The sequence below is a fragment of the Eumetopias jubatus genome, unplaced genomic scaffold (genome assembly GCF_037043125.1).
Source record: "Eumetopias jubatus isolate StellerSeaLion01/CBP00866 unplaced genomic scaffold, mEumJub1_p1.0 scaffold_16, whole genome shotgun sequence".
NCBI lineage: Eukaryota > Metazoa > Chordata > Mammalia > Carnivora > Otariidae > Eumetopias > Eumetopias jubatus.
The window spans coordinates 48,978,261-49,000,105 of NW_028274822.1; the positions used below are offsets into that span (position 1 = coordinate 48,978,261).

General features: G+C 39.9%; 1 pseudogene; it reads left to right on the plus strand.

Moving 5' to 3' along the window:
* Positions 1–9,411: 9,411 nt before the first annotated feature.
* Positions 9,412–9,626, plus strand: LOC114200403 (protein kish-A pseudogene; annotated as a pseudogene).
* Positions 9,627–21,845: the final 12,219 nt, after the last annotated feature.

Below are 21,845 nucleotides of genomic sequence, written 5' to 3' on the forward strand. Positions count from 1 at the left end.
ATTTGATCTAGTGGGAGAAACTGAAGACAAAGAAACCTAACCAAGATTTGGCTCAGCCACTAATTAATTGTATGACCTTAGCTTTCACCTCCTGTGCCCTAATAGCCTTGTCTACGTGAGCGCAATAACTTAAATTTTACCTAACCAAGTTGTTTTGAAGATGGAAGGAATGGTAGCCAGATTCTGAATGTAGCTATTCCGGTTGCTGCACATGACTCCAAATATACCAATAAGTTTGTAATAGTCTTAAGCTTAGAGAACTTGTCTTATACTTCGTTGGGTCTAACCTTGGCCAGTGCAGTGTGCTGCGAGTACAGTAGATGACTGAGAGATCAGAGAAATCAACTCTTTTGCAGTATTATGAGGAAATTGATCCTTGTCATTACAGGTCTAAAATGTACAAGCTTTGTCCTCATTCCTCAGTTGTCTATTTACTTGGAAAACAGAAGCCAGTAAGTTAATCACACTATTTATTTTGTAAAGAATGGCAGGAGACTTGACCAAACATGTACAGTACTATGTTGCTGAATTTGGGGCAGGGTGAGGGGGAGGGTGCAACCAAAGGTACATCCTTTCCTTGTCCAAATGTTTTCCTGACTAAACCCCTCAATTGAACAAAGAAGGACACCGGTAATAAGTCAGATTTTAAGAGTTTGTTTTGTTTATTTTGGCAATCAGAAGGAATAAAGAAGTCTGCGTATTTCCCAATTTGGGTGAGGGCATACTGACTTCTGGAGAACTTGAATCAGTAAGCTGAAGGAAAAGTTCAAACTCCAATCTCCGAAGAACTCGGCTGTGCATGTTAAAGTATGGGTTCGTAGATTCTTCTGCCTTATGGGTCCCCTCCACTCTCTGCTGTCCTTGACAGCTTGCCCCAAAGTTGAGGACTGGGGAAGTCAATGGACTTCTGAATGAAGACATTGTCTGACCAGTAAAAGAGAAGAGCACGAAACGCATATTGTTCAACTCTTTTGAATATATTACATTTATTGAGAACTACAATCAAGTTGTGTATTTTCACCAGTAAAGCGCTTCTTTGTGGACATGAAGCTGAGTTTTAGCTAGCTATAATGACACCTGCACTCAGTGGTTCAAAAAAAACCCCACAGGCATAATTACTGAGCATATGATGAATTGTGGGTGTATAGAAATATCGAACATTGGAGTGCGATACTCCGTACAATTGTTTTAATTTTATGTTCATTTTAATGATAAACTAAACAAATGAATGTAAGTATTGTGTTCAGGTTCCGGAGTCAGACTTTATGGGTTGAAATTCTATATATATATAGGATGGATTTGAAAATGTTATTGAATTTCTCTGAGACCTCATTTCCCCATCTGTAAAATCATGATCATAATAGCATCTTTCTCAAGCAGCGAATATGGGAATTAAATGGGACAGTCTAGATACAGAAAAGTGCTTGACACATAGTAACTCGTCTGTAAATCTTAGCTATTAATATTATTATAATCACTGTCATTTGGATGACCACCGTACAACAAGGCATTGCCACATGATTCATAGTATCTGTATTTAAGGCCATGTCGATGCCAAGAAGTACGTTCATTGTCACAGGTAAATAAGAAAGGAAGAGAGGTTGGAATTAGTACATAAATGATGTATTTGGGCCAAGTGAAGTGCAAAGGACATGGTGCTTTATTGTACACATGGTGGTTTCCGAGTGGTTTGAGTGGGAAATGGAGCAGTTGCACAGCAAACCTACATAGCGGGGGGCTGAATTGCAAAGAGCCTGCATTATCGGTATCATATTTCCATCCTGAATAGCAATTTAGTTTGAGCCAAACAGCATCATCTTTCGTAATAATGTTAATTGGAATGTATTGGGTTCATTTGCATTTAGTTGTACACTCTTTTAGTTTCATGGGTGCATTAGAGATATGAACATAAGGAGTTTATGCTCTGTTTTATACTCAAACACATTTCATACTTAAAAGGTTTTTTTTTAAGATTTTGTTTATTTATTTGACACAGAGAGACACAGCGAGAGAGAGAGAGCACAAGCAGGGGGAGTGGGAGAGGGAGAAGCAGGTTTTCCGCGGAGCAGGGAGTCTGATGTGGGGCTCGATCCCAGGACCCTGGGATCATGACCTGAGCCGAAGGCAGACGCCTAACGACCAAGCCACCCAGGCGCCCCGTACTTAAAAGTTTTAAACCAACACTAAAGGTGCACAAATTTCTTTTTCTTTAAGCATCTCTACCTGATTCAATCTGAGAAACCCTGATGTTTGTTAGAGTGGGCTGTAAATAATGTTGGGGCAATGCCTGACTCTATGATTCTAATATATTTGCAAGTGCCCACTGTGTACAGGGAGCCTGCTGGGCACAAACAGTGATAAAGTGTGGACTATGTCCAGTTAGGAAAGACAGGTGTGTATGGGGTGTATGTGTGTGTGTGTAAGAGAGAGAGAGAGATCACTAACAACATAGGTGGCACTGAGTATCCAGTGAACAGTACAGAAGCTACCCTAAGAATTCCAGAGAGGGTCTGACTGCAGGTGGCTGAGGTACGGTTTTGTGGGGACAAGGGACCTGAGGTAAGTAAAGATGGTAGAAAGCATTCCAGTTTTAGGAAGTAAGTGTCTGAAAGTAAGGAATAGTGTAAATAAAGGAGGCAGCTATTTTAGTTATATTCAGTTGTTTATTGCTTAATTTAGAGCAAAATATTAACAGAAATAAAACTTTCCTACAGCAGGCAATATATTCTATCTTGGTCAGAAGTTCACATTTTGTTCCTGCAGTGGCTATGACATAGCTTCCATGTGCTCTGCCTCTCTTGGAAACTTCCAAGTAGCCTGGAATCACGGTATCTCCCTCATTTTTATTGGTGAACATTGCCCTAAACTGGCACTACAGTGATTTAATTGACCTTTTAAGTGGGTTCTCGAATGCCAATGTTTGATAAATTAGGCAGAGGGGCTTTGTCCCTGAAAGGGAGTTAGGGATTCTTTGTCTCAGATTAATGTAAAAACAGGTAAAATTTTATTCATGTTTAATGTTTCTCTTTACATGTTTTTCTGGTACCTATGGTGCTTACTATTGCTTATCTGCTAGCAAATTCCAGCAGATAACAAGTTAATTATTAATTAGCAAACAAATATTAGTGGAAACTCATAAAGAGCCAATTACATTGAACTGATATGTGTGTTTGCATGTCCGTGTTAATAATTTCATAATATGGTCATATTTCTTGCAATCATTTTTTCTACTTATGTTTTGGAATTAAGTATATCAGAATGATGTGGTATTCCACAATGAGTGTGGTGCTCTCTGTAAAGAGCTCCATGATTTCCAGAAGCTCCTTCACCTAAATTTTGAGAACCTGAGTCTAAGAGATAACCTACTTCAACTTTAAATGGAATAGTACCCATGTGAATTTAAACTTAGTGTCACAGATGTGTTTACCAAAATGCTGAAACACTGTGCAGCATAAACCATGCCCTACATCAGATCATGGATAAGGAACTGGCAAAGCAGATCACAGTGGTAGAGTGGCTCTGTCCAAGCATGCAGAAAGTCAGCTAAACGGAGACAGTTGTCTGATTTACAACAAAAAAGATGTTTAAACACAAAGGTGACACATAATTCAAAACCTAATTGGAGATTGGATTTATGTAGATGTAGGAGACACTACGGGTGCCTATCCAATGCTCTTTATTAATAATTTTTATTGTTATGTTAATCACCATACATTACATCACTGATGCTCTTTAAAGTACATTTCACACAGTCCCAGGATTGTGCCCAGTTGCCGATGGAGGTACACTTACTGGCTTTCTTCTCTTTCTGGACTCACTTCCTCGCTGCACTTCCTGAGATCACCCTCTGAATAAACATCCTGCATACAAATCCTTGTCTCGGGCTCTGCGTTTTGAAGAATTCAGGATATTAGTGTACCTAACAAATACCTCATTGATCCCTGGAGTCATGCAAGGGAAAGTAATAAAAAAGTAAGTGCCTGTTAAAATACTATAGGTATCATTATTGGAGCTTACTACGTGCCAGCCATTGTACTGAAAGTTCTCCCTACCATATCGTATTTAATCCTCACAACAATCTTATGAATTACATATTATTCATATTATTTTTAAGATAATAAACTAAAGCTTCAGAGGGTTAGATCACTTATTCAAGGTTACTAGTAAATGACAGGTCAGGGACTCAAACCCAAATCCTTTGTGTTTTTTCTAAAAAGTCATGCAAAAGTGTGGTTTAGTCATTCAGATCATAATTTTAACAAAAGTACATACCCAAAGAAGCATCTTTGTAATGAGTATAGAGGTAATAAGAGAAAGAAGGAACCCTGTATGGTTGTGTCCAGCCTCTAGATAAGCTGTTCTCAATGTGCATTGCCTTCTCAAAGGAAACAGAAGTGAAGCAGTTACACAGTATTTTTTTAAACATCAAAATTAAAATAAAATAAAATAAAATAATAAACGTATTTTATTTTTATCCCAGGCATCTCAGTTCTTTGCTTTGGATCATAAAGCTTTGTCATTAAAGAATCTGGTTTCTGAAGTATGCCAGTTCTCAAACAAGTAGTGGTCTGGAATCCAAGACCCTTCTTTGGCTCAGCCCTTGGGCTCCTCAACCCCCCAGTGGCTCTGCTGACTGATCTCACCCGCTGACCCAGGACTGAAGTGGAAGAGTTGAGGGACACCAGCTCTTGCCTCCGTGCCAGCCCTCCTCATTCAGAGCAGGAGCCCCTAACCTTCGCGGTGCCCCTGCTGCCTTAGTTAGTACCCTCATCCAGAAATAAATGGGGTTCCTGTGATCTCTAGTCTCCCTGATTTTCTCTAGAAATCCCTCAAGATTTTCTTCAATTTCCTTATTTCACAAATGAGACAGGAACATGTTTTTACTGGAAGTGATACATAAGTATACAGAATAAAGTGTGGCAAGGCGTCCACACCATTCCACTCTAGAACAATCGTGGTTTAGTGTGTATCATTCCAGTCCAGGCAAGAAACCTTTGTGTCTTGGTGGCATGATATCATGGGGCCCCCAGGATTTACCAGGTTCCAGAGTGTGGGATTATCTTCCATGTGTTTGGGCGAAATGGAGCCTGTGACAAAAGAGAAAGTGAGTTACTAATTGGATTTATGGCCATTACTCCCTGAGCAGCCCTCTGCCCTCGGTAATCTCCATAGCATTTCAGATAGAATCTCTCTCTGCAAAAGATCCAGAAGACTCTGTAAGGAGAAAGCTGGCACATCTCCTGCTCACCCAATAAAAAGTCAGATTGTTATTAAACAGTCCCTGAGGCTACTGTGATTTACATTCATTTTAATGGTTCTCTTTGTAGAGCAGTCCCTTTAATGGGGGATGCCCTCCGGTTCCTATTGGTTGCATTTAAAATAAATATTACACCATCTCCAGCTGTCCAGCTCTCCTTTCATGCTTTGACCTACAACAGAAAGTACAGAGACTTGATATTTCCCCCTGAGAAGCTCTCACATGTCCAAGGATGCTCAACACCATTATTTGTGTAGCAGAGAGGTAGAGGTGGAGGTGGTCCAGGTACCCAGGAAAAGGTACCCATTTCCCCATTTGGGGAAATGCAGATGTACACCAAAGAATACAACATAGCTCTTGGAAGCAATGAACTAGGTGGACAGAAAGCCACATACGGAGAAATTAAAATCTTTAAACAAAAAAGAGGAAATAAAATAAAATGTATAGCACACTGCTATGTATACAATCTAACACACATTTCTACATAAAATGATGCTACACATGTATTTTCAAGCACACATACCCAAGGACACGCACCGAACGGAGGAGTCTGGTGCCTCTAGGGGAAAAAGCAATGGGGATGGGAGAAAAAGAGAAAAATTCAAAGCTAAAACAGACAGCTCTTACAAGGAATGATGAATTAGCTGGATGCTAAAAGTTAATGCTTTGCTCCTGAGAGGTGGTAAACAAATAAATAATGAATGAACGAAACCACAAAATCACCTTTTACTTGGCTTTAAGTTAAATCTCACCACCTGCAAGTATTTATAGACCTCCTTCTGATTAAGTTAAATCTCACCACTAGCAAGCATTTATAGACTTCCTTCTGAGCACGGGACATGATACAAGTTCTGCTCTGTGACCATGGACAAGTCACTGTGCCTCTCTGGACCTCAGTTTCTTCAGTGGTAAAAATAACAAAAAGAAAGGGGAAAGGAGATCTCCTACTGCCTAGGTTACCATGCGCTATGGTTTGTAAGATTGAAACAAGGTAATATCTGAGGCCGAGCATGCATGGGCACTGGTGGAGCACCCGTCATTTTCCTCTGTGGAGAGTGGGAGCACAATCGGACCCGAGCAGGGAATCGCACAAAGCCCTTGGACATTTGTTCCTAACTCCCCTCTGGGGTTCCAAGAACCAGACACAGGTGTTCGTACAATGTTCTACTGTTATCTGTTCTTATACGGGAGACAGGGGGATCTCACTACAACACGTCACCCCACTGGCTGCCAGAATTAATTTGCAGAACTAGCACAGGTGCCCCTTAACTCTTCACCCTCCACTGCAAAGCTGCGGGCTTGGTCAAAGCCGACTGCCCACACTGAGGCTGGGCCATTCTTCAGACTGTAAGGTACACCCTCCTAAGACCTGAGGTCCAAGGTCAACTCCTAAAGAGAGGGCAGTGTAGTCACCGCTAAGGCTGCTGACCCCAGGCCCTTGAGCTCTCTGTACCTGCCCCAATCCAAAGAAGTCCCTAAAGCCTTGTTCCATATGCTAGAGAAGAAAGCATTGCACTGTGTCTGTCCTTCAACAAAAGAAATAGGCCATAAGAGCCCGAGAGAATATTCTCTCCCACAGGCTGAGCAATCAAGGTTTCCTTTGCAAACAAACATCAAGAAAACTAGCAGAGCAGGAAGCTGGATTGGGCCCAGTGTCCTGGTCAACAAGGATCCAGCCGGGTCAGAGCCTGGCCTCTTCAGCTACGGCGGGCGGGGGGCATTTGGATGCATTCGGGGAAGGAGCACCTGAAGGAAGTGTGGGAGCTTTTGTGCCCAGGACGTGTGAGTTCTGCCCTTAGAGGTCCCCTGGAGGGCTTCTGGCAGTGTCTGGGCAAAGGGGTCCACAGCAGAAGCATGAGAAGCTCCCAAACGGTCTCCAGCCTCAGGCTTGACATCTGGTGGGTTTTAGAAATTCTCTTAAGTTCAACCTTAAGCTCCCCTCAGCCCCCCACCAATTGCTATGAAAACGTAAGAAGACAATAGAGAGCTCAAGCACACGATTTTCTTTCTTTCCTCCTTTACATGTGACATTCCCAGAGTTTCAAGGGACCAGGAATGAGAAGTCCTTCTCCACATGGGGTGTCCGCCATCTTCCAGCAGCGTCTCCCAGTTTGACCAGTTAATCCTGTGGTGCAAGAGAAAGCCTTTAGTTCTTCCTTTGACATATGTAGGGTACCCAGAAGCCATCAGAGGAAAGCTGACCGTGAACCCCAGGGAGATCCACTTCAAAAGAATAATGTGCTGTCCCGGGTCTCCTCACCCAGGGGCATCAACTTGCCTCTACTTCCTGATGTCCTCCAGAGACTCCAGACTTCAAAGTCCTACCAAAAGTCCCGTTTCTGCACTCTATAACAAAAATGAGGTCAGGTACGCTGGCCTAGATGAGGTCATTTCAGGGAGTCAGTCTCTACCCGGGCCAGGAAGCTCTCGCAGTTTGGAACCGTGTTTTCATTTGTACTTGTCACATCCTCCCGGCAGCCACCTGGTTTTCTTAGGGAAATGTTAGCCGACTCTCTGAGGCGTTGTTTTTCATACCCCACCATGGGGAGAGGGAAGTGAAGAGAGCGCATGGAAATGGAAGGAGTCAGCGTTTGCCGAGTGCCTACTGTGAGCCAGGTGGGGGGGTGGGGAGGCATCTTGGAGCTGGGTGAGCCTCGGGCACCCCCCAGGACCTTGCCCTCCAGCAAAGACAGAGGAAAAATACAGCCAGGGAATTGCCAAGCAGGAGGGTTTTGTGTACCATGAATGGATTCTCTAAATGTTTTTTGAGCATTTACTGTGTCCCCATCTCTGTGCAATGATACGAAAGATGTTTAAGAAATAGCCCCTGCCCCAGAGGAGCTCAGACTCTGATGAGGAAGCCAACATTTAAAAAAAATAAAATGCAAATTAATTGTAGTCATAAAAGTGTATATACTCAGAGCCACAATGCTAGGGGATCTTTCAAGTGGATGGCAGGTTTTCTAAATACAGCTCCAATACAGCTTAGAATTTAGAAATCCTACATCCTGCTTCCAGTATCATATTGTCTGTCACCTTAAATCTTTATGTTGTTGAGAGTTTGGAGATTTTTCTGTATTTTCATGGATGTCTAGAATGTGCATATAAAAAGATTCTAAAGATCTTCAGAAAGAAGAAGCATGCTAGGAAGCCAATTAATGATGGAAAAGAAAGGTTGAGGGCCTCACTCATTAGAGAGGAAAGCTTCTATAAAGTTAATTAAAATATGTGGGAGTGATTGGGCAAAGAACAGACAATTCAGTGGAATGTCTCATCTAAAAGCCTTCTCAAATATATTTAGTAGCTTAGTATATGGAAAAATTTGCAACTCAAATCAGTGATGAAAGGCAGGGTCATTCAATAAATGGTGTTGAATGCCATTTGCAAAGATATCTATTTTGTAAATGGATTAGCATTTGCAAAACTATGACACGTCTCTCCCACCCTATGTCAAATTAACTCCAGATGGACTAATAATTTAAATATCTGTAAAAGAAATGCTCAAATTTCTAGAATAAAAATATAACCTGAGCGAAGGATTTCCTAAGAAGGATTACAAGGGAAGAGGGCTTAAGGATAGTGCTGATAGATGATGCTCCATATAAGAAGGGATGTACAGTGTCACTGCCTTCCATTGCTTGGAAGCCAAGGGCAAGATGGTGTCAGTGAAACACCAGGCAGTTGGAGGGGTGAGGGTGTGTAAGCATGGACATGTTGGGTGTTTTTATTTTTCAAAGATGATTATGTATTATTGAATAATAAAAAATAGACACACCTTTTTTACAACACATGTCTGGGATCTCAACCGTCAAAGTATTTTTCATTTAACTAAGCCCGCAAAACAAACAATAACTAAAAGCAATATGTCTGCCAAGTTAATAATGCTTTTTCACATACATTATGATGCTATTTTTCAAAATAACCCAATGAAGTAAATGCTTTCATTTTGTCTGCATTTGATTAATGAGGATATGGGGACCCAGAGTGGCTTGTCCAAGAGCATGCAGCGAAGAGGAAGCAGAAAGCTGAACCATCAAATATCCACGTTCCAGGTGACACCATAGCTGCTGCTAATGCACCATTAAGTTTGTGCAGACGCTTCTTCCACCCTGGGCCTGGAAGGGGGATGTGGCTGGGGTTTTTCCAGCCTCGCTATGTCTGCCATTTTCCATTTTCAGAGTCTGTTGACTATAATCTTGCTGCTTAAATGTACCTGTGCTTGTATCTGATCCTTGGCACCCAGCTTCCTGGACAGAAATAAAACTGGATTCTTGGGTATGTTTTGGAAGTGGCCAGAACTGGTGAACGGAATAGTCCTTATGAGGCAGTATGCTGTAGGGTAATGGCCTTCAGCATCCTCTTCGTGTAGTAGCTTAGAAAAACATCCCTATTTAATTGCTATCAGATTTCTGTATGAAAAAAATACGTATCTGCAGAAAATAACGGAATGAATGATTAACCCTTTTATCTCTGAACACTGAATGAGATAAATTTCCAGCTGCTGTTCTTTATTTTTGTTATTGGACCAATGTCCTGTATAAACAGGATGTAACCATATAATACTCAAAGAGTTTAATATGCCTGTAACAATCAACCTCAGTGCTGTCACCACCGTGTTACATTCTGCAAATGTTATTCTGTTGCATCAGACACCAGTTTTCCCGGAGGTATCTCTAAGGCACATAATGGGAAACAAAATTGGTAAATTATTCTAGTTCCTTTCACTGTGATTTGAAAATAACAAATCTTTATAGAATGAGGGAAAAAAAAGCTTGTGGAGACAGCTATTTTTTTTTTTAAATCTCCATCTTCTCAGGAATCAGTTCTTATTTTTATAGTATTCTCCCTCTAGACCCATATACTCAGGCAAGATGCACTGCTCCTACCAGTCCAGCCCTCAACTTTTCCTACACAATATGCAGTAAGAACATACAATCTTTAAAGAAATAATAATTTATTATGTTTTGTTATGTTTTATTTTGCTTTTTCCCTTTGTGGTGAGAGCACTTACCATAAGATCTACCCTGTTATCAAATTTTTAAGTATACAATACAGCATTGTTAATCGCAGCCCTTACACTGAACAGTAGTAATTCTCCAGAACTTATTCCTCCTGCATGACTGAAACTTTGTACCGTTTGACCACTATCTCCGTTTCCCCATTCCTCCTGCCACCGTTGTACTATGAGCTTCCGTGAGTTTGGCTATTTTATATTCACATGTAAGTGAGATCACAATATTTGTCTTTCTCTGACTTATTTCAGACAAGATCGGGCGTGGTCAGGGTGGTATGGCCGTAGACTCTCTGACTTATTTCATTTAGCATAAGGTCCTCCAGGTCCATCCATGTTCTTGCAAATGGTATGATTTCCTTCTTTTGCAAGGCTGAATATTTATCTATTATATATATCTGTCTCACATTCTCTTCATCCATTCATCTGTTGATAGGCATGTAGGTTGTTTCCATATCTTGGCTATGATAAATAATGTTGCAATGAACATGGGAGTGCAGATACCTCTTCAAGATCTGGATTTTAATTCCTTTGGAAATATACCCAGAAGTGGAATTGCTTAATCAAATAGTAATTCTATTTTTAATTTTTTGAGGAACCTCCATATCGTTTTCTATAGTGGCTGCACCATTTTGCATTCCCATCAATAGAGTAAAAGGGTTCCTTCCCTTTTTTCTATGTCCTCACCATATCTATATATGGCCATCCTAGCAGGCGTAAGGTGATAACTCATTGATAACTCATTGTGCTTTATTTTCTGGGGTGGAAAGAAACTTTTGGAGGTGATGCCTAAGTTTATGGCCCTGATTATGATGATGGTTTTATGGGTGTATATACTATCTCCAAACACACCGAGTTGTGTGTCCATATGTCAATTATACCTCAATTAAGTGGTTTTTAAAACAACAGAACAATTTGAGGAAATAGGTAATTTAAATTGTGGATTTCCCTAAGAAGTTACAAAGTCTGGAGTCATAACTCTCTATGCTAAAATATATGTTTACTTTATATTTCTAATCAAAACACTTCATCTCTCAGTCCAGTACATTGGCTGTCATCTTTTCTCCAAGAACCAGTGGGTGGGAATTAGTTTCACATTTATTTAACTAAAGCACCATTGATTGGTTTTACCAAATCAAAGGAACGTAAGTTTTTATGAGCTACATGAGGACCAGGATCTTGTCAGTTCTAAATTACTGTTCTATCTTGAGACTCCCACAAAAAATAGAAATGAGTGGGTGAATGAATAAAGAGAAGGTTCAAAGGGAGGCAGGCCTCTCACTCTTAGGAAGCAGAAAAATGCTTGTAACTTTTATTTGGCACTATTTGCAGTGAGGGACCCTCTTTATATTATAGTGGCTGAAAATTGAAAACTACCTAAACATTAGGTCACAGGAAGTTAATTAAATATATTATATATAGTCTAGACATGCTTTACAGACAATTAAATCAACATTGCCGAAGTCAACTTAACGATAGATCACTTTGGATGTTTTCAGTAACATAAAACACTGACTGAAATGGACTTGAAAGTAAGGACTTTTATTATGGCACATATCAGGAAGTATAGAGGTAGGACAAGTTTCAGGTTGGTTGATTCCAGACCTCAGTAATGTCATCAAGACCCAGGTTCTTTCCATCACTCTGCGCTGACATCCTTAGTGGGTCAGATTTGCTTTAGGGGGTTCTCTTTCACTCTTTCAAGATGGTAACAAGGTTCTGGGTGCCACATCCAAATACAAGCAATGTCCAGAAGCCCAAAGGACTGTCTCTTCAGGTCTCTTATCTAGGATCAGGGAAACTTTTCTCAGGAGTCCCCAGCTGACCTCTCATTATGCCTCAGAAGAGAGTCATATGCCTTCCCCTAAACTAACCACTGGAAAGAAGAATAGGATGGCAATTATTCGGGTAGACCAAAGAAGACAAACCCCCTTGATCTCGGATATAGTCTCCTTTATCCAATGGTGAGAAGTAAGCCTCTAAACAGAAGCGATGAATGGGTATCAGATGTATCCATCAGGATAGGCTAGGTCATACAGCAGAAATAAACACCCCCAAAGTCCCAATGATTTAAAATAATAGAAGTTTATTTCTTTCTCATGCCACATGTACATCACATCAACAAGGGCCTCTTTTCATCAGATATCCAGGCTGATGGAAAAGCTCCGATCTCAAACATTGCTAGTCAAGTTACCGTAGGGAAATAAAGAGCTCTGAAAGTTATCTAATAAGCAATTAAATACTGTGGCTGGAAATTATGTGTCGATTCCTTTCTCAACTCATTTAATAAAACTAGGCACATGGACCCACCCATCGCAAGGGTGTCAGGAGGCATGATCCTATTACGTCACTAAAGAAGGGAGAACCAGGAACATTTGGCAAGCAGCATCCTATTAGGTAAGCAATGGGAAAATATTCATGATACTCTTAAGTGAAAAAAGCATGTGACAAAAACACATCCACTGTAGTATCCCAAGTATAACTCCGTGGGTGTTGAGTGTATAACAAGCTGAAAATTATTGTTATCTTAACAAATGGCAATAAAATTCCTCTTACAGAGTGTACTGTATTTGCTTAGGAAGATACCTTATTAAACCTCTTGAGATGGAGGTATGAGCCTGAAAACATAATCCACTGGGGATGAGAAAAAAGGGAATAGTTGAAGAGTTCTACATTAGAAATAAATAGGAATTCAGGATGACGGCGAGCAAGGAAGACGGAACAATAAAAAGGAATCAGAGGAAATTTTCAAGCACTACTGAATATGGCCCAAGTACTCTCAGGTATCTGAAAGCAGGGTTTCTCAACAAAAGGCACTATTGAAATTTGGGGCTGGATAATTCACTGTTGAGGGGGAGGGCCATGCTGAACATTGTAAGATGTTTAGCAGCATCCCTGGTCTCTATGCACTTAGTTGCCAGGACTTGTGGCAACCAAAAATGTGGTGACAAGCAAAAAGGACATTTGACTTGTTTCCAGTTTTTGGTTGTTACGAATAGTGCTGCTATAAATATTCATGTCTAGGTTTTTGTGTGACCATAACTATAGGTTAAATATCTAAGAGTATAATTGCTGGGTCATCTGGTAAATGTATATTGAACTTTATAAGAAATTGCCAAACAGTTTTTCCAGAATGGCCATTCTAGTTTGCATTCCTACCAGCAATATATGAAAGTTCCATTTACTTTGAATGCTCAACCAGCACTTGGTCTTGTCAGGTTTATTTGTTTGATTGATAGTTTTCCAGCCATTCCAGTAAGTATGTAGTGGTATCCCACTATGGTTTAATTTGCACTTCCCTATGACTAATGATACTGAACTTCCTTCCGTGTACTTAATTACTATTTACATATCTTGTTTGGTGAAGTGTTAAAAGTTTTTTTTTGCCAATTGATATAATTGAGAGTTTGTTTCCTTATTATTGCATTTTGAGAGCTCTTTATGTATTCTGGATACAAGTCCTTTATCAGATACATGATTTTCAAATATTTTCACCGAGTCATTTTATTCTCTTAGCAGTGGCTTGCTCAGAACAAAAGATTTTAATTTTGATGAAGTCCATCTTATCAACTTTTTTTCCTTTACCAATCATGGTCTTACTATTATATCTAGAAAACTTTTGCCTAATTTGAGGTTACAAAGATTTTCTACTAAAAGTTTTATGGTTTTTGTCTTACACCTAGATGTATGATCCATTTTCATTTCTGTAAAAGTTGTGAAGTTTAGGTCAAAGTTTTCATTTCGTAAATGAATGCCCTATTATTCTAACACCATTTGTTGAAAAGAGGATCCTTTCTCCATTGAATTGCTTTGCACCTTCGGCAAAAATCAATTGACTGACCATATGCGTGTGATTCTATCTTTTTTTTTTTTAAGTAAACTCTATGCCCAGCGTGGGGCTCGAACTCATGACCTCGAGATCCAGAGTCACATGCTCTACTGACTGAGCCAGCCATGCCCCCCCATGTCTGTACTCTTATTCTGTTCCATTTATCTATATGTTTATTCTTTTGGTCACACTGTTTTGATGACTATGGTTTTATAGTAAGTCTTCAGGGGCCCCTCCAACTTTGTTCATTTTCAAAACTGTTTTGGTTATCTTTTACCTTTGCCATAAACTTTTTAGAACCAACTTGTTTATATCTACAAAAATCCTTTTGATATTTTGCATGGGATTGCATTAAATCTATATTCAATATAAAGGCAATCAAGGTCTTAATAATATCGGGTCTTCTAATCCATGAGCAAAGCATATTTTCCCATTTATTTAGGTCTTTGTTGATTTTGTAATCAATATTTTGTCATTTTCAGCATACCAAACCTGCATATATTTTGCTAGATTCATAACTAAGTATTTTATTTTTTAAAAGCTATTATAACTGGTTTTACTTTTGTAATTTCTATTAGCAAATGTCCATTGCTAGTGCTTTAGTTTATGATAGTTTTTATATGTTAACCATGTATTTGTGAGCAATGCTAAACTTGATAATTAATTCCAGGAACTTTCTAGAAGATTCCTTATGACTTTCTACGTAGACAGTCATGCCATCTGTAAATGGAAACAGTTTTATTTTTTCCTTTCCAAAATGAATGCTTTTTATTTCTTTCCCTTGCCCATGGTGGCTAGAACTTCCAGTATGACGCCTTATTCCTCATCTTAGGGGAAAAGCATCCAGTCTTTCACCATTAAGTATGTTAGCTGTGGATTTTTTGTCGAGGTTGTTTATCAAATTAAGGAAATTTCCCTCTACTTCCTGAACATTTTAAAATATAAATTGACATTGAATTTTGTCAAATGCGTTTTTGCATCTATTAAGATAATCATGTGGTTTTTCTTCTTTAGTCTGTTAATATCATGGTTACCCAGGCCGAATTTCAAATATTGAATGAACAAGACTTTATTCCTGAGATAAAACCTACTTGGTCATAATGTGTTTTTCTTTTAATGCATTACTGAATTCAATTTGCTAACATTTTGAGGATGTTTTTGTTCATGTTTACGAAGAATATTGGTCTGAAGTTCTCTTTTCTTGCTATATATTTGTCTAGGTCTGATATCAGGGTAATGCTGCGCTCATAACCTGAGCCCTCTCTTCTATTTTGCTGGAAGACACTGCACATAGGTGATATTGTTTCTTCCTTAAATGTTTCATTAAAGGAACCAATTCCTTGAAAGACACAAAGTACAAAAGTTCACTCATCTAAGTTTTTTTAATTTATTGGCATAAACTTGTTTGTAATATTTGCTTATAATTCTTTTACATATATGTATTTTTTAAAAGATTTATTTATTTATTTTAGAGAGAGAGCACCAGGAGGGGGAGGAGCAGAGGAGGAGAGAGAGAGAGGGGATCCCCAGCAGTCTACCCCCTGAGCGCGGGGCTCTATCTCATGACCCTGAGATCGTGACCTGAGCCTAAATCAAGAGTTGGATGCTCAAGCGACTGAGCCACCCAGGTGCCCCTCTTATAATTCTTTTAATTTCTATAGGGTCAGCAGTGGTGTCCCCTCTTCCATTCCTGATTCTGGAACTTTGTGTCTTCTTTCTGTTTTTCTAACTAAAATTTTGCCTTTGTCTTTTTTTTTTTTTTTTTCTCTTTCTCTTTTCAAAGAACAACTTTTGGCTACATTGATTTTTCTTTATTATTTTTTAAGTCTGGCTTCCTATGTTTGCACACCATAAGGGTTATCCAATGACTAGAGAGAGATCATACTCAACTACCTCAAGCCAGTAAGCCCCTGTGCTATATCAATGAATTTGTGCGTGGGTCGAGCAGAAAATCCAAAGATCAAGTCATTTTTGAGTCTTCACAGTCATTACTTTCCACTGGGCCCTTTTTCATCTCCTCTGTGTCTGTGCATGGGCTCTGGGTTGGTCGGCACTATAGCTGACTTGATCCCTTTCCCTGTCCTACCATGCATTCAGACAGCCTCAGGCAGGAATACGTTTGTCCCAGCCACTACTGCAACCTCAGACTGAAGCCATCCACATGATCACCCACCTACCTCTGAGATGCTTATTTCCACCACCAACACCAACACCACCAAGCCAAGTGAGCCTCTTTTGACTGTGGTAGAGAAGCTGGCAGGACTCAACCTGGCAAAACCTGGCCCTGGCAGAACCCCAGTGTCGACTGGGCTTGCGGGCACTTGAGTGAGGGAGAAACAGGAGCATCTGTAGGCCAGACTGCCACGGATGACCACATTTCTCAAACAATGTTGAGCAGGGTTTGAAGCATAAATGCTTCTCAGATTATTATAACCTTTAGGTGGTTTCTTGAGGGCTGAATGGGTTCTTGTTTGTTTTTGCACTTTATCCATGCTCATAATTGTTTCTCAGGGACAAAAGTTGCCACTCTCCTCAGTCAGCCATAGCTGGACTGAGCCAGTAACTTAGTTTTGAAAAATACAAAAAGAACCTACTCAACATTAAACTGTTAATTATATCTCTATACATTCCCTGACTATTTTTAATGTTATACATCTATTTTACATGATAGGAAGTAGTGTGTACATGTTGTTTTGAATTCTGGGTTTTTTTAGCTTGTTATTTTATATATTCATTTCAACACATTGGCATAACCCACAGAATACTATCATGTTCACATTCCTCCAACAACAGTATACTTTTAAGAGTCTGCAAACACATGATTCTTTCAATTTTGTATGTGGATTTTGGAAGCCAACTTTGTTCTTTCCAGGTTGCTTAGAAAGCTTTCATAAGCTCTGTGCAATAAATATTCTTGTCATCATCTCTATGGCTTCTTAGAGATTCCATAAGAATAATCCCTTACCGATTGTGAAGAAATTCTGATGTTCAGAACATACTCTTGACAGGCCTTACGACCCACACTTACTATGGGAGTGAGTAATTGCAATGTTTATAAAGCCATATTACAATATGTAACTGGTGATTTGTAGTGGTTTGAATATTTGGGACCCTACTCTGGGTGCAGACTTTCGTAACATCCCCCATTCCACACCCAAATTCTATGTGTGTCATTAATTTATGTAGCTTTATCTGTATCTATTCATCTAGCTATAATTAAAGTGACTTGAAATCATTGACACTGGTAATAAATATTTTGTGACAACCCTAGAGATGACTGGATATATGCCGGGTATCACAAAACCAAATGTGATTGTTACAGTATAACTGTTAACACTTCTGCTTTTCAAGACATACTAATCCTATATCGGATAAAAATGCTTTAGACCAAAAAGCACCTGGAATGAGAATTCCATATTTCCAAAAATTTCATGAAATAATATACTTCCAAAAGTAGTAGTTCTCCATTATACACCTATTATCGAACATACTAAAGTCATTGCGCCTTACTTTCTATTTTCCACTCTGTTACAGCATAAATCAAATTGATTTGGTGTGGCTTGGTCATAGCACACAATAAGGTCCCAGAAAAAAGTGTTTTAGGAAAAGCAAAAAGAAACATAAAGAGGTGACAGTTTTTCTTTTAAATCCATAGGCAGTAATAAATACATCAATGCTACCTATGGATTTTTCAGAAAATTTTAAAAAGTCGCCATAAAATTCATGTCGTAGTCTTCTAAACATATTTTATTAGCGAACAGCTGTTTAAAGTTAACCAAAATAACTCCTTATTGTATTTTAATACATTCATTCCCCAAATCAGCACATTGTAGGTCTCATTTAGGTTTTTTTTTTTTTTTTTAAATCAATTGCACAGATACTGAATATGATCTGACTTGCAGGCAGTTCCTATGTCAAGTCCTAAGAATTGACAGCAAACTCTGTGAGAGCCAGCCCACGAAATGACTGCCACAAAAGCCAACAATGTGGATGGAAAACGCAGAGTCTGTCCACGAGAGATAGTCCCATGCACTGGTGCCAGGCGCATCGGAAAGACTGAGCTGGGCTCCAGGCACACACTAGAGCCATACACAGGAGGCCAACAAAAATAGGTAGGAGAATTGAGGGGAAAAAACAGTGCATTTTAACCTTGCAGAGAGAAAATTACAGCGAGATATGAAAGCAATCTTTGAATAGTTGGAGTATGGTTGTGGCAGGTTCTGTTCTCATGGCCTTACCACCATCCACCCTCCCACCCTACTCCTTTCTTCCCTGCTAACCAAACAGATCTGTTTAGGTTGCCACAGGGACCCCTTGACCTCAGAAAGAAGAGGTCCCACCCGGGTCCTGGAAGTAGAAGCACGGTGCATCTAAACCAGCCATAGTAATCTCATCTCCTACTGCCAGTTCTAGGGGTGACCATGAACCCAATTCTGGCTGAGGAGAAGTCTGATAAATCAGGCTTTTAGGAAAGTTTCTGCTTACCTTTTAAGAAGAAAAGGGTTGAATGGCATGCCTTTCACTGCCTAGTTCTTTCTTCCTACCTGAGGATACAGCAGAAAACATGCTAAGAATGACAGTGCAGGGAGATAGACAGCACCCTATCCTTGAGAGCTCTACCAGCTGGACTAACGGCCTGCAGATATTTTGCTTTGTGAGAAAGACAAGCTTCTATTTGTTTAACGATGGTAGTTAGGTGCTCCGTTCATTGCAACTAAACGCTCCAAGCTGATACTGTCGTCTGAAGAAGAATAACACATTTGGTCCTCAGACATTCTAGAAGGCAAAACTGAAACTACAGAGTAGGAATTACGAGGAAGATTTTGAATCAATGTCAGAAATCATTTTTGAAAAACCAGAATTGCTGGAAAACAAGGTTGCCTCTGGAGGCAATGATCTTCCTTCCCAAACAAAGCCAAGTAGAAGATGACTGACTCTCTGGGAAGGGTGTTCTTTAAAGAAGGAATTTCTGGGGACGCCTGGGTGGCTCAGTCGGTTAAGCGGCTGCCTTCAGCTCGGGTCCTGATCTCAGGGTCCTGGGATCGAGTCCCACATCAGGCTCCCTGCTCAGCGGGGAGTCTGCTTCTCCCTCTCCCTCCACTGCTCCCCCTGCTTGTGCTCTCTCTCTCTGTCAAATGAATAAATAAATAAAATCTTTAGAAAAAAAAGAAGGAATTTCTGCATGAGTTAGGAGGTTCCATGGTCCCTTTTGAATTCTAATTACTATACTATGCCTTTATATTTGAAAAAGACACTACTGATGTTTGCTAGTCATATATGAAAAAACAGGCTTTAAAAGGGTGACAATTATTTTTCTAGATTGCTCAGGAGTGAGAACAATGCCTTCCTGATATCAGGTATCGCCATATTTGAAAACATAGAGATTTTGTTTCATCTTGGCATTTGTGTTGAACCAGTCAAATAGTATCCCATGATTTAGATTGCAGTAGACTGTATTTGAATTAAAGACCAACTATTTGGATAACACTGTTCTGGTCAAATTTCCATTTTGACAAACTGCTTTGCTCTAAATGAGTCACCTCATTTCTAAATGCTGAATGCCAAACAAGCTCGTCTTCTGTTGTAGCATCTTCTCACCAACCTCAAATACAATGTACATTATTGCTCTGTATTTTCAAGAGTCTATTAAATTCTCCCTTTATTCAAGTTCAAGGATGCCCCATGAGCATCTACCTCCATACATTTATGACCCAGGCTTTGCATGTAGTCAACAGGGCAGAGGCAATATTTTAGTGACCATATTCTGGCTATTTTCTGGAAATTTAGTGTAGATCAATTTTTTTTCCATCCCCAACCCCCTCCAAGTTGTAGATCAATTTAATGTCAAACTTGACTTACCAGATGGGACACCGAGAAAATCACTCACGAACTTGTCATTTTGAGCACATGTCTACACCCAGGTCTCACGATGTTTACTGAGCACCAGCTATGAAAAAGGTGTTTTTTTTCAGAGACTCAAAATAAATAAAATATAAAGCACATTAGAATAAGGATGATGAGAGAAGTAACAGTAACGATGCCTTTTACTTGTTTGCAACACTTTTTCTTTTATATGTCAGAACAGACATTATTATTTTCATTTTATAGATGAGGAAGTTGAGGCTCAGAGATATGCAAATAATTAATTATAAACAAGCCAAGTGAAACAGTGCCCTTGTAGAGATACAGGTCCACCATCCCTTATCTGAAACCTTGGGGCCACCTGCATATAGGAATTTTTCAGATTCTAGAGTGATAATGTAGTGTATATATCATCTATTAACTAACAGCCACCTTAGAGTCTGGGTTTCCCTCTGTCATCAGACACATTAATATATTTATGCAGCAAAAATGTATGAATATTCCTATCAGTGAGACAAATAACTATCAAGAACCTCAGATCAGTAAGGTAAGATTTTGCAGCCAAGTAACTTATATAAAAGCTTTCCATTTTCAGAGCTTTTCGGATTCCAGAAGTACAGAGGGAACCATGGGCCTGTTCCAGAAATAGAGAACTAGTCTGTTTGAATTGGAGAATTGGATTGAGGGAGATTTCACAAAGATTTCACATTTTAGCCAGACCTTGAAGAATAAGTAGGGCTTCAAACACCAGAGAAGTAATACACATCTTCTATAAAGGGAATTCAACAAACTCAACACAGGAGAGATGGTGCAGGAAAGGCACTTTGGATTATCAAAAACTGGCTCCACGTGACATTTGCCACTATCCCCAAAGGCCCAGTGGTCCACTAGGGTGACCAACCATGCCGGTCTGTGCAGGATTGTTCTAGTTTTAGCACTGGAAGTCCTATGTCCGGGGAAGCCTCCTAGCCCCAGATACACTGGGACCATTGGTCATCTAGCAGCTCCATGATCTGCTTTCTTTGTTGATGAGGGTCTAATTCAGCTGAACTCAGAGTTGCCATTTGGGTCCATGCTGCCAGTGAAAGTCCTTGGCTGTACCCATGGTACCGAGAGCAGGCCTTTCCTGAGCCAGTCACAAGCCCAGGCTGTAGTGCGTGTGCATGGAGGGGTCTACTTCCTGGGCGCTGGGGTTCATCTCAGCTGTGCACCTCCAGAGCCAGACCCAGAGTCCACAAACGAGCACAATAAGGATTTCAATATAGAACATGGAAATGGAGCATTTTAGGTCACTTTTTTCTATACAGACCATTCATTTTTGGTGAAGAGACTCTGAGTTTGAATAACACCTCTATGGATTACTTAGGGAGTTTGTTTGTTGATGGTTGTTAATCAAGTCCCAAGGAAGGCTGGCAAATCAGCACGAACAAATGAAAACTTCAGTCAAAAAACAATGTTTGCGAATATCCAGATGTTTGGTGTCCTGTAGTCTCAGCTTCGACGTTGATCATTTGGAATTGGGCTGACGGTATGAGGCAATGTTCTTAGAGCATTTCACACACAAAAATGTAAAGCTGGATTTAATATAGCAAAATGATAAAAGCCAAATCCAGATAACATTTTCTCCAAAAGAAGCAAACATGCCCAAACAACTTGGCTAACACTTATATTTAGTCATGAGGATAATATTAATTACCATCAAGTGGTTTTGTCCATTATTAATAGCATATCATGTAGTGTTTCCTGTCTCTAGTTTTCCAGAGGATGGAACAAGAACTGTCCCTGCATTCTCCACACGCCTGCCTGAAGCTGGCATAGGGCAGCCTCCCAGGGGCTCAAGCACGGACATGACAGAGCCCAGCCAAACACCTCCCTGCTCTTACTCG